This window comes from Falco peregrinus, chromosome 2 (assembly GCF_023634155.1).
Source record: "Falco peregrinus isolate bFalPer1 chromosome 2, bFalPer1.pri, whole genome shotgun sequence".
NCBI lineage: Eukaryota > Metazoa > Chordata > Aves > Falconiformes > Falconidae > Falco > Falco peregrinus.
The window spans coordinates 56,656,763-56,668,805 of NC_073722.1; the positions used below are offsets into that span (position 1 = coordinate 56,656,763).

At 38.4% G+C, this 12,043-nt stretch overlaps 1 protein-coding gene across 3 annotated transcripts in view; it reads right to left on the reverse strand.

Moving 5' to 3' along the window:
- Positions 1 to 12,043, reverse strand: part of GABRG1 (gamma-aminobutyric acid type A receptor subunit gamma1) — a 58,597-nt gene that overhangs the window by 18,410 nt on the left and 28,144 nt on the right. Inside the window, exons 1-2 of one of the 3 annotated variants that reach the window (XM_055796680.1) lie at positions 689 to 765; positions 5 to 66 (exon numbers count right to left, since the gene is read on the reverse strand). The exons of 1 other annotated variant lie outside the window; for it this stretch is intronic. The gene's annotated coding sequence lies outside the window, so the exon portion shown is untranslated. Of the gene's footprint in view, positions 1 to 4; positions 67 to 688; positions 766 to 12,043 lie in introns of those variants that run through there. One more of the 3 variants, XM_055796681.1, reaches the window with a different exon arrangement.

Sequence of the window (12,043 nt, forward strand, 5' to 3'; positions counted from 1 at the left end):
TTACCTTTCAGTATTAAATGTGCAAGTTTTTATCATACCCATGTATTACAGGAGTTGTTTAAAGAACTTTTTGGGGAAAAAAAAAAAAAAAGAAACTTTGTTAAAATCCTTTATGATATGTTTATAACTGTTCAAAAATAATTTAACATATAATAGTTTAACATCATAAAATTAGTAACTACTTGTTTCCATGTAGCTTGCTGAATGTAAAACAAGAGATCCAAACTGCTAGCCCCTTGTCACACATACCTGCAGAGGATTTTCCTCCATTTGTGAGCTGATACCACCCTCTCCTTTCAGGAGTCAGCCAAAGGCATCCCACCATCTACTACTACTCATCCCACCTGAAAGATGTGGACTGCAGCCTCATGGTGGGTGGCAGCAGCAGTTCACCCCTCTCTTCAGCAGGGAACCCAGAATCAGTGCCCTCTGACTTCTCCCAAGAACATTTATTCCACTTATAACATCTGCTTTGGTGGACATTACTGCCTACTTCTTCAGCATATCTATTTGTCCTGTGTCTCCCTGAGACCCCTCTGCCTTTGAGTCTCCATAATACAACCTGAGGCTGCATATATTCTTCACACAATGCATCTCACATAGGACCACATTTTCAACACATTTTATCTATACAATCTTTCATTCAAGTGAACTTTAGCATAATGTCCAAGCATATATATGTACTCACATTGTGGCGGTGCAAGGCATGTGAAAATCGGACTCAAATATATATTGGCCTCCTTTCTGAACACAAGTTTCCCTGCAGAAAAGGCCAGGTGGCATAGGTTCAAATAGATCCCAAGCAGTCACCAAGCACAGGCAAGCATACAGGATGATCAGACAACTAAAGAGTCTGGCAGCATGCAGCTGTGACAGTATAGATGCTTGGGAGCATCTATAAAAGGGAATGCATCTATGAAAAGGAAACTATGCTAGGCACATATCAAAACAGTTGGATTTTTTTCTGAAAATGTAGTTTTGAAATGGGCCTGAAATTTTCAAATTTTATATATTCGTACACTGAATTCCCTTGAATTTGCACCTCCTAAAATATTTCATATTCCCTTTTAAGAAAAAAAAATCTGGGTCCCTAAAATGTATTGAAAATGAGGTAGAAAAATTACTATACTGTCTCTTCTGGGAGTACTTTGTTTCCAAAACTGAATGAATAAAAGCCCTATCTTTGTTTAGGTATCTCATATGAGCAAGCACAACAGCAGCCAGATTTATATAATATTCTTTCAGTGCAACAAGTCTTTCTGAGCAACTATTTTGTTTTCCCTCTTTTCTCACAAAAAGGTAAAATTAACACTCTTATCACTACTTTTATTAGTCTTTCATAAAACTCACCATTCAATGCCACTCCGTAACCATAGAAATTGGTTTACTACTCTCTCTTTCAAAAGAAACTAATGATAAAATAGCCATGCAGAATAAAATGGCATCAATCTATGGCTGCGTTAGTCACAGCTATAGCAAAATGCATGCTTATTCGTATTTAGCCTCGCAGGGTTCAATAACCATGGTACACGTTAGCTCATATTTGGCATTTGATTAGATCAATGAACTCTTTTTTGCACAGCTGGCATAGAGAGCCCACCTGCCTAATTATTTACAGATAAATGCAATCCTCCTCCCTCTCTTTCCTCTCTAAAAGATCGTAACAAACTCCAAAGGCTGGGAACAGGGTGACTAATCAGAGATTACCATTAAAGGGCCAGGCAATGAACAAACTGAATATTGACAAGCAGGTGTATAGTCTGAAAGAAAATCATTTAATAAAAAGAAAAACATTTACTTCAAATAAAGTAGGAACAGCTAGTGTATGGGAATAGATTGAATCCTCAACATCAGTTTTGTTGTCATGCATAGTTCAATTACAGTCAGACATGAAAACGGGCCCGCAGATTGAGGGTTTTATTGGAAAACTGTAAAAGAAAGGGAGGCAGATACCATCCTACGCAATTGTTTCTCAGTGCAAATCACATCCCACGAATTCCAACTTAGTATCAATAAGAATGGGGAAAATCTCACAAAGCAGGAAAAACATTTTTCTTGGATATTTTGTCTGGCAGCATCACAATTGATTTGATACTCCACAGTAAAAAATGTGGAGAAGTCAAGCAATGAGTAGCTAAATTGTTGGCTGGATTATGTTAAATGCAACACATTTTGTTTGAGAACAGGAAAAAAATGGCCTCATTTTCCAGGGCCAAACATAAAAGCAATAAAAAGCCCCAAAACCGAACTCAGAACTGAAAACTGTTAGCAAACTACAAGCCTGCAGTACAGTTCATTACCAGTGAATGTCAGAGAAAAATGAATAAAAGCATACTCTTGTCATGTAGTATTTGCTCAGAAACCCACCCCACTTCTCTCCCAGATTCAAAATTTCACCTGAAGGGCACCTGGAGTTTTCTGGAGTGCAACAAGCTAATTCAGAAATCTGTTTCATAGGGAGCCCCTGAACTCAGTTCAATTACCAAGTGTGACATGACTTCACCTTATTCAGTTATCTCAGCTTCAAGATATTTTTCCTTACGTTTCTTCATTCTATCCAGCTTTCTGATTCCTTAAACTGGAACTCAACATGAGGCAGTCAGGGAACTTTTCAGAAAACAAAAAGAATGGGAAACTAAAGAAAGCATTCTACCAACCTGTATGCTTTGACATTAAGAGACGTGATTTAATATCAAAGACTCAGTTTAGTATGCTGATTAAGAGGTTTAAACAACAAAAAAGTCATAGACAAAACTGGTGACCACATGCTTTCCTAAGAGGTAAACACCAAATAAAGCATCAAGCATTAGCCAATTTATCTTCGTCTTGCCAGTGTGCTGCCAATAAATACTTGTAACCTTTACCTTTTCCCTCACCCAAATATGTCTGCACATCAATAAGAGGCTATTAAGCAATTTATTATAATACTTAACCTATCCTTGATGTATAACTACACTTAACAAAATGTCTAAAATGTGGTTGCTTTCCCTCGTGGATTACTTTAAAAGCCTTTTAAAAAGGCTTTTGAGCTGCCTCAGGGCCAGCAATGGTTTCAGAGCTTGATCCCCACGGCTAGGACTGAAGCAAAAGTAAAATTTCTTGTTTTGGGAAATCATTTTAGTTTACTCACTAGAGCAATCCAAACCAAGTAACCTTAGGGTGAGATCTAAAAGAACCAACAAATCACAATGGTTCTGACAGGTACCTGTAATATTACACTAATGGTACTGCAGCTGTGGAAGAGGTGGGAGCTGCAGGAAATATATGGAACAGAAGTGCACAGCATCTGCTCCCAGAGCCTTTTACCCAGTCAGATTGTTATAATTGTACAGATAATCACACTGGAGGATGCTATGAAAACATATGCACAGGGTAAGTGGAAATATGGCAAATTGTATCTACAGAAGGTGAGGGAGTACAGTGAGACCTACATAGTCACAATACAGAAAAAAATCTATCACTCTTCACATCATAATTTGGCATCTGTGCCTATGCAGTCCTTATTTTGAACATGCAAAGTGACAGATGCAAACAACAATATGAATAAAAGGCAAGATTTATTTCAATGCTTTGTAGATTAGAAACTATAATTAAAATCTTGCCAATAGTGAAAAGATTAGCTAGAGAAGTAACTAAAGCACTTCAGCAAAATCTCTTCTTTTATTTGATCAGCTTGTATTTTGGCCATTTGAAGAGAGCATAAGGAGAGGAAGTAGAGGATATACATATCAGCTATATACATCCACACACTGAAAATTATACAAAAGGTTTTATTTTGCTTTTGAATTGCAACTTGAACATTTCAGCTGCTGCCAGTCATAAACAAACACTGAACTACAGAAAAAACAGAGAAGACAACTCAGGAAAAAAAAAATTAAATCAGACATAAATATATATCTATATATTAAAAACCCAGGAGTGAATACTGGTATGGATTAAGGGTTCAGCTTTGAGGTTGTCAATAGTGATTTATCAACTCCGCCAACTGTACTTTCTAAATTCAGCAGCTACAACTACCTTCATGTAACTAGAGAGGCTCAAGCAGTCAAAATTGGTCCCACAAACAACCTGAGTGGCAAAGCTGCACATTACTCAAGCATACACAGTTTTCTACAGTTCCCTTTTATAAACAAGCTATGAAGTCTGGAACACAATACTTCACCATTCAGTAAGGTGTGACTGTTTTTAAAGCAAGATTAATTGCACGGTTACTGTTTGCTCTTTCATTTCCATACTTTTCCTGCAATGCTTCAAAATCCCAACACTGATGGCAAGGAGACTTATCTGGGTTTGGTTTCTACCCTGCAGCTCCTGTAAGATACATGATCCTACATGAAATACAGACCTTCTTTCAGTTTAGCTTTCTGGTTGATGAGGCAGTCATGCAATTCCAAATATCAATCATCTGCTGCACTGAAGAAATAAGAGCATGGACAACTGTTAAGAACTTCCTAAAAGAGTTTCTGTTTACTTACTGCCCCCAAGGACATAACCCTCTGTGGGGGTAACCTTCTAAAATAGAGACACTACTGTTATTCAAAAAGGTGAAATCTTATGCAGCACTTACTGTATGCCAGTGAATGACAAACTCCAAAACAGTCCAACAAAAAGTGGTTTAGACTGAAATACCATCCAGAATATATGAGACTTGACAAAATTTAAAATCACGCAACAGAATAAAAATAATGAAGGCCAAGATCATCAGGCAGGGAAGTTACATTCACTTGCTAGCAAAAGCACACTGCATTTCTTAATAGCTATTTTGTCAGCGCTGTCACCTCTACTAATAAGGAATAGGGCAACACTTCCCAGGAGCAGGTCCACTTCCCTGGTAAACAGCCTGGAGGTACTACTGCAGGAAATGCAGGTCTGCTACTCCAGACCGTTCCCCTGCCTTGTAAAGTGAACTTCCCACAGCATGCACTGTGAGCAGAAAAATCCTGTTCCTGTAGCTGCCCAGCTTTTAACAGAGGATGAGGTTTTGCAGTGTCAGCACAGGTCCTGCCACCAGCCATCGTAGGGGCCAGTAAATGACAGCAGCTTTCCTCGGGAGCACAGCAGTGAAGGAGGCAATGCAAACCTGCAATGTAGGAGCCATTGCCAAGGCCAGTTTCTACTGCAACAAGCTGTTACAAACTGTTGTAACAATCAAAGCACAACCCCTGCCTTTTTGCCTGAAACCCAGTTCAAATCTGGGCCAGCAGAATTATTCCCACAACTGGAAGGCAGCATCACAAATTTCCACATTGACAGGCAGATTAGGAATTTATAAGAAAGAACAGGTGTGTAATGTTCTTCGAAATATTTATCAGCTATTTGACACAAAGATGAGAGGTACAAGCCAAAGAACTAAACATAGCTTGTCTCATCGGCAAACACAAGGGAGACAACCGCAGCAGAAGTGGACAGAAGGTGTTTGGGGAGAATATTAAGGCATTGGAAGTAACAGTAAGCTGTATGACAGAGCTGTCAAGCAGTCTGTACAGTTTTTTGAGGGAAAAGCAGGAGTTAACTGTTTGGGTTAGCTTTAGCACTAGTGAATAGTGCAGTACTATGTAGTACTTATATTAACATTATCCTTGGCTTAGATCATCTCAGATCACAACCGAATTGTGCAGGCACTCAATACTGCGTATATGGGATACACATCCTCTGCAAGGAGCTCATGATTTTAATTTAACATAAAAGACAAGATTTGGAAAGATAACAGGGGCACAAGCAACACAAAACAAAGTACCCAAAAGCAGTCAGAATTACATGTACTGATTTTTGCACAACAAAACTGTAATTGTTTGTGATATTTTGTAACCTCCACAGAAAGAAAAGAAAGAAAAAATGTTTATATAGGAGCACGATGAGAAGCAATGAAGCAGCTTTGCAGACATTTATGGCAAGTTTCTTTCAAGCATAAAGAGCAGCTTGGGAGAAAGTATTATGAAAAGTTGAAAGGACAGGAGCAGAAACTAGTGAGATCTGAGATAGGAAGTGGCCTCCTGGGGAAAAAAAACAACTATAAATGGCTGGGGATAGGCTTTGAAGTGCCTTGAAAGTGAAAGGAAACTGGTTTTGTGTGAGGTCCGATGAAAGAGAACACAGAGGAAGAACCTGAGCAAGAAATGACTCAGTAGAAATAGTGGAAAATTCTCTCTGTCGCACATCTCTAGATGGTATGATTGGAGCAAGGCTGCAAGTGGAAAGGTTACAAAAATATGTTACCGTAACAATGGCAGTCTGGACAAGAGATGGATGGATTAAAAAACAAAAAAAAAAAACCCAAACCCTTTTTCACTCAGAATTTGCAAGAACACAACTGAGACCTTACTCCTGGTCCTAAGACCCATCGTGTCATAGAAAAATGGATTTCAGGCCTCAGTGATGTACAGAGTAGTGATTATCCACAGCAACTGAGAGTGCAGAAGGGATGAAAAGTGTGAAGATTTAAAGCTATGATTTAGACACATTGATCTAACTAAACCCCTGTGAAGAGATATGAGGGACACAAGGCAGTATTTTAGATTGGGCAAAAGGAGACACAGGGAATATCAGACAACTGGCACAGAAAGGTTGCTGAATTTGTGTACGAAACTGCCAAGAAGTAGTTTAGAGCAGAAGAAGACAAGGTGACCATGGAAGACATCATGTACAGAGGTACTAAAGGAAGAGCTTTAAGAAGTACATTTACATCCACTTAAATGAAGTACTGGGAACACAAAAAATTAAGGGACTTTCTCACAACAACACACTGGCAGAGTGACAACAGATAAAAAGGAAGACACTTTTCAGAATTGCCTTCTACCCCAACCATGTCCACAGCTCAGCACTTCTGCTATTTCTTTAACAAATTTGCCTTATGCAAATACAGAGCATTAACACCTGAAATCACAGATACTTCAAAGGCAGTTTGGTTATTTCTCTGGCTGTGGATGCTACGAATTTGAGATGATACAAACTGGATTTCCAACCAGTATGCTGGCACACTCTACTGAAGTCAGGGGAGTGAAGTCAAAGTAGATTTTTAATATTATTAATAATGAAACCATGCCAACTGTGGCTTAAGTGATACCACAGTCCTATACAAAACCAGCATCTTTTAAAGCATGAACTAGTCTTCAGATGATTGGGAGATTGGAGAATCTCCCTGATGAGGAAAGGCTGAGAGAGCTGGGCCTGCTTAGCCTGGAGAAGACTGAGAGGGGATCTTATTGATGCATACAAATATCTTCAGGGTGAGTACCAAGAGGTTTGCATAAAATGCTCTTTTCAGTGGTGCCCAGTAACAGGACAAGGGGCAATGGGCACAAACTGCAACACAAGAAGTTCCATCTGAATATGAGGAAAAATGTCTTTACTTTGCAGGTGACAGAGCACTGGCGCAGGCTGCCCAGAGAGATTGTGCAATCTCCTTCTCTGGAGGCATTCAAAACCCGACTGGACATGGTCCTGTGCAACCTGCTGTAGGCAAACCTGTTTTAGCAGAGGTTTGGACTAGATGATCTCCAGAGGTCCCTTCCACCCTGATCATTCTGTGATTTATGAATACACCGCAGCATAAAAAGACTGCAGCCTTAGATTACAGCATTGCTAAACGGCACACAGAAATCAGGCCATATTTTACAGCACAGAGCACAGATTTTTCTGGAGTCTTGTGTAGAACCTTAAATGCCTGTCTTGACTTCATATCTACTAAGGGGCAATCAGTAAACTGCAGCTGAAAATGGGACAAGTATTGAATGCTGTCTAAAGTGGGGGCTGGTTTGGTTTCAGAAAGCTACTGCAACATTTGTCTGTCATACAATGGCTGCCTTTTTCCCCTCACCCTTCACCATTCCCTTCAGAATGATCACAGAGACTGGGATCGACAAAGGAACTGCTGTGCTGAGCCTGTATGAGCAGAATATTGCCTGTACTTGGCCAATTCTTCTGAAACCAAACAGTGCAAATTTAGAGCTATCTTGCAATAGCAGTAGGCAAACTAGCTGTCTGCAAGAGCCAGACTAATCAATTTAAGCTATTTTTTTTCCAGAAAACAACAGACCATTCATGGACTTGTGCTTGTGAAGTATTACTCAAGTTCCTAGAGCTGGTGAAATAAGAAATACCAACATGCATATGGGTTTTGACACTTAAATATATTTCATAACAAAGAAAAAAAAATGCTTCAGCCTACTAAAGGAATATTTACACAGCTGCTGTAAATAAACACTCATCTAAGTAACAGTCAATTAACTGATCACTTGCAGTGCTGACAGGCACCAAAATGATGGGAATCTGTCTTTCCTAACCAAAATAAAAAGAGTAAGTTGGGAAGAAATTTGTTATTCTAGCTTACTCCAAAGAAGTTGCCATACAATAAGAATCAGGTAATATTCAAAGACAACTTGGTACTTCTGTCCTGATTTATGAACAAATATTCCTGCTATTTGAAAGAGAATGGAACCATTTTGCATAAAATGCACACGCTTGACTCTCCAAAAATTTCCAGTGCTTGGATGCTGAAAGCACACAACCTTAGGAAACCTCATAAATTCCAAATATGGGCAGAAGTGCATCCCTCATGCTCTTCTTTTCAGTCTGTCATCATAAAGCTCATAGAGACAATGGTCCTCCTCAAAATGGTGTTCTTCAAACATGAAAGCAATTCCAACCTCCAGGAAGAGCTTCAAATGGAGTTCACAAACCACGACAAGCCTTTTCAAGCAGTGTTCACCCAGTCTTGTAATACTACTATACACTGCAGAATTTGGATAGCACTGTGATTTATTGTGTTTATGCTTCTTGTATGGAAATACATTCACTTAGACACACAGCTCTCTGTAACACACAGACAGGGAGGCAAAGAGAGAGAGTTCATATCTTTCCTTTTATACACTTCTTACTTTGGATTTTTTCCTATTGTATTTGTTAAATCCTTAAGTCAACATGACATGGTTCACCCATGTAAACTAAAGTACATGCCTAGGTATCACAAGGATGAGGGGCTTCCTAATTCCAGTATCTTCTTCTGCCTCTTTCTAAGCCTCATCTTTCCTTTATGCTAGTTACTATTTGTTCAGTAACAAAACATTTAGTATCACTCAAAAACGGAGTTAAAAATACATTGATTTACAGCATAATGCACACAAAGGGTGTGCATCTTTGAGTACTGGATTTCAAGATAGCTTGAGATAACATGTCTTTGGGTCGTGATTACTTACATTCTAATGTGCTTAATGTAAATTACCTGTCACTGTAAAGTATAAGTACAAAACCTTCAAGCCTTCAATACAAATGTAGTGACTAGTAGAGTAAGTACAGTGACACAGCTGACCATGAAGCATCCTCCAAAATTACAATGAAACTGAGCAATCTGCATTAGGATACTGATCACACTGAATACCTTAAAAAAAAAGAAATAAATCTGCTGCTATTTACTTCAACTTGAGAATGCAGTGGAATTTAGAAGTCAAAGGATACTTAAAATTCACCATCAGCACACTCTACAAAATGTCACAAATCGTACAATATGACAGGTAATATTGTATCCTAACAGTCTCCAGACCATGCAGTCTGTGTACCACAGCATCACATTGCATATTCTGTGAGTTATCTGATCTGTTCAGTGATTTAGTTCTCTTGTTAAAAATAAGAGTGCTAGGCTTCAAAGTATGGCTTTCAGCTTGTGGTCGCAGTAGTCATCAATGGATAACTAGAAAAGATCATGCAACAAAGCTAAATCGTCCACAGAAGAGACAGAAATATTGGAAAATAACAAGGAAACTGAACTGCTTCAGTGAAGTGCAGTTCTAGAAATTTATCCTGGAATTTTCAGTCTGGAGCTTCTAATACTGAGTTCCATTAATAAATACAAAATCTGAATAGAGAGCATCATATGCATCCACAGCAAGGGAAGAAAAAAATCTGTAGCCCTCAAACACACTAAAATAGCAATATCATAATATTTCAAGATGTCAAATCATGACTTAGAAACACCTGAAAAATCAAAGGAAATTCAAAATGTAATTTAGTTTCTGTAAACTTACATATTTATACATGTACACACTTATACACAGACAGCTATAGACTGACAAGTAGAGCATTTTCTTTTGGCTAGTTTTTAATCTATCAGTAATGACATCTATGCATCTCTACAAAAATTATCTGCCTTTTTCTAACCCTTTCCCCATTTTTGTTACTTAAGCATTGCTCCACTATTTACTATATGAAACTTGATTCAATAGGCATTAAGGACAGGGAAAGTATAAACTTCTCTAATCGCTCTTCATTTTTTATGCAATAATGCAATACTGCTGCTCACTTAAGGAACTGCTCCTGTATTACTTCTCCAAAAATTGCTCTCATTTGATGTAGCAGTCTTTTATTGTCATGAGAGTTTTGATCAAACAGAAATTACAAGATCGGGTATTCTCTTATATAATGGAAGCTAAAAATGTCTTGGAGGGCTGCCATGCCCTTCCCAACCCATTGAATTGCACACTCACACAATCTTCTTAAACCACAAAATCTGTGGCACTGGTGTGGTTCTCCCCTTGGGGCACTAGTAACCAAACCTTATGTATATATGAGCACACAGGATTTGGGGGCTGAATAGAGGGCAGAGAAAGCTAATGAGCCCCAAAGGCAACATGGATCAACATGCATTTCTACACAGGGACTGTATATCGCACTCTGCTACTTGTACCACCAGAGTGGCATTTTTTCATCTTGGCCCTAGTCTGAAAGGAAAGAAAAAGGCAGTAAAAGCCTAGTGTATCCACATTAAGCGCTCAACTGAATGAGCTTCCACATAGAGAAAAACCAGGCTCTAAATATTCATCACGTGTCTAAATTCTGCTAAGAAACCCCTAGACCACTGCAGAGCTATTGAGGATCAAGTCTTTGCCCATAAAAATGCACTTAGCTGCATTTCACATGATTGTTGCACAATGCATAGCACAGGTTAGCTCTAAAAGACAGATTCAAAAATCTTTAGACTTAATGAGTATTAGAAGCCTAAACACTCCACTGATCCAGATGCTTGTTAAAAATGTTTGCTCAGGTTGCAGTTGCTTAAAGAGATCACACGCTGTAGAAAAACATCTCTTAAGCATGGCATGTCTATACCGTCCAGAATTGTGTGTAGATCTTTGTTAGTGAAAGCCAAAACACAACAGCCTTCAAAAACAAATTCTAATGAATGTCATACATACACTTAAAGCATTCCCTTTATGAAAGTGAAAGTCTGTCAGATAGCAAGAGGAAAATAGACTGAACCATAAAAATAAATCCATTTCCTCTCATAATAGATGTTCTCTGAATCTTTCAGACAAACATACTCCCTTGATACGTTGCTTCAGCATCACTGTTAGAAAAAATGCCCTCTAAATCATGCCATATTGTATTCAAACTAAACAGTTAAAGGACATCACTTGCCAGAGTGAAGGAACGTATCTGGCAAATGAGTAATGCAATGGGGAAATCACAGGTATGTGTTCTCACATTAAGCGATCAAATGAACAGCTAAGGACAGCCCTTGAAATGGAGGCAAGTTTTGGGTTATTAGTTAAAAAATCTCAAACAATACTGACTCCAGGGAAAGAGCCTTCCTAATGAAACCAACAGCTCACATAAAGAGATCTTACAGGGTCAAACCTGTAAATAATTTTTTTTCTATTTTTTTTTTTTTTCCCCAGATTAAGGACCTCTGTTTTGGAAACCTTAACCAAACGATTTGCATATTTGGGTGTGTGTGTGTGTGTGTGTGTGTATTTTCACAAACATTTGATCTTTGTAGTGATGCTAGATGCTCACATGATCTAGGTTCCTGCAGTCCAAGCCCAGTGAAAGCAAATGCTGTTTTATGGCCGTAGTGCCTTTAGACTACAATATGAATTTCTAAGTAGTTCTCTGTTTATTTTTAAAAAACATAGAATCGTTCTTAAAGTTGTATGTCTTAATGACATTTACCTTATTACCCTTTGATGGTATGCTTCATTGTTCTCTTTCTTTTTTTAAAAACAGAAAACAGAAGGTTAGAGGCATAAACATTCAGTTGATACAGGTTATA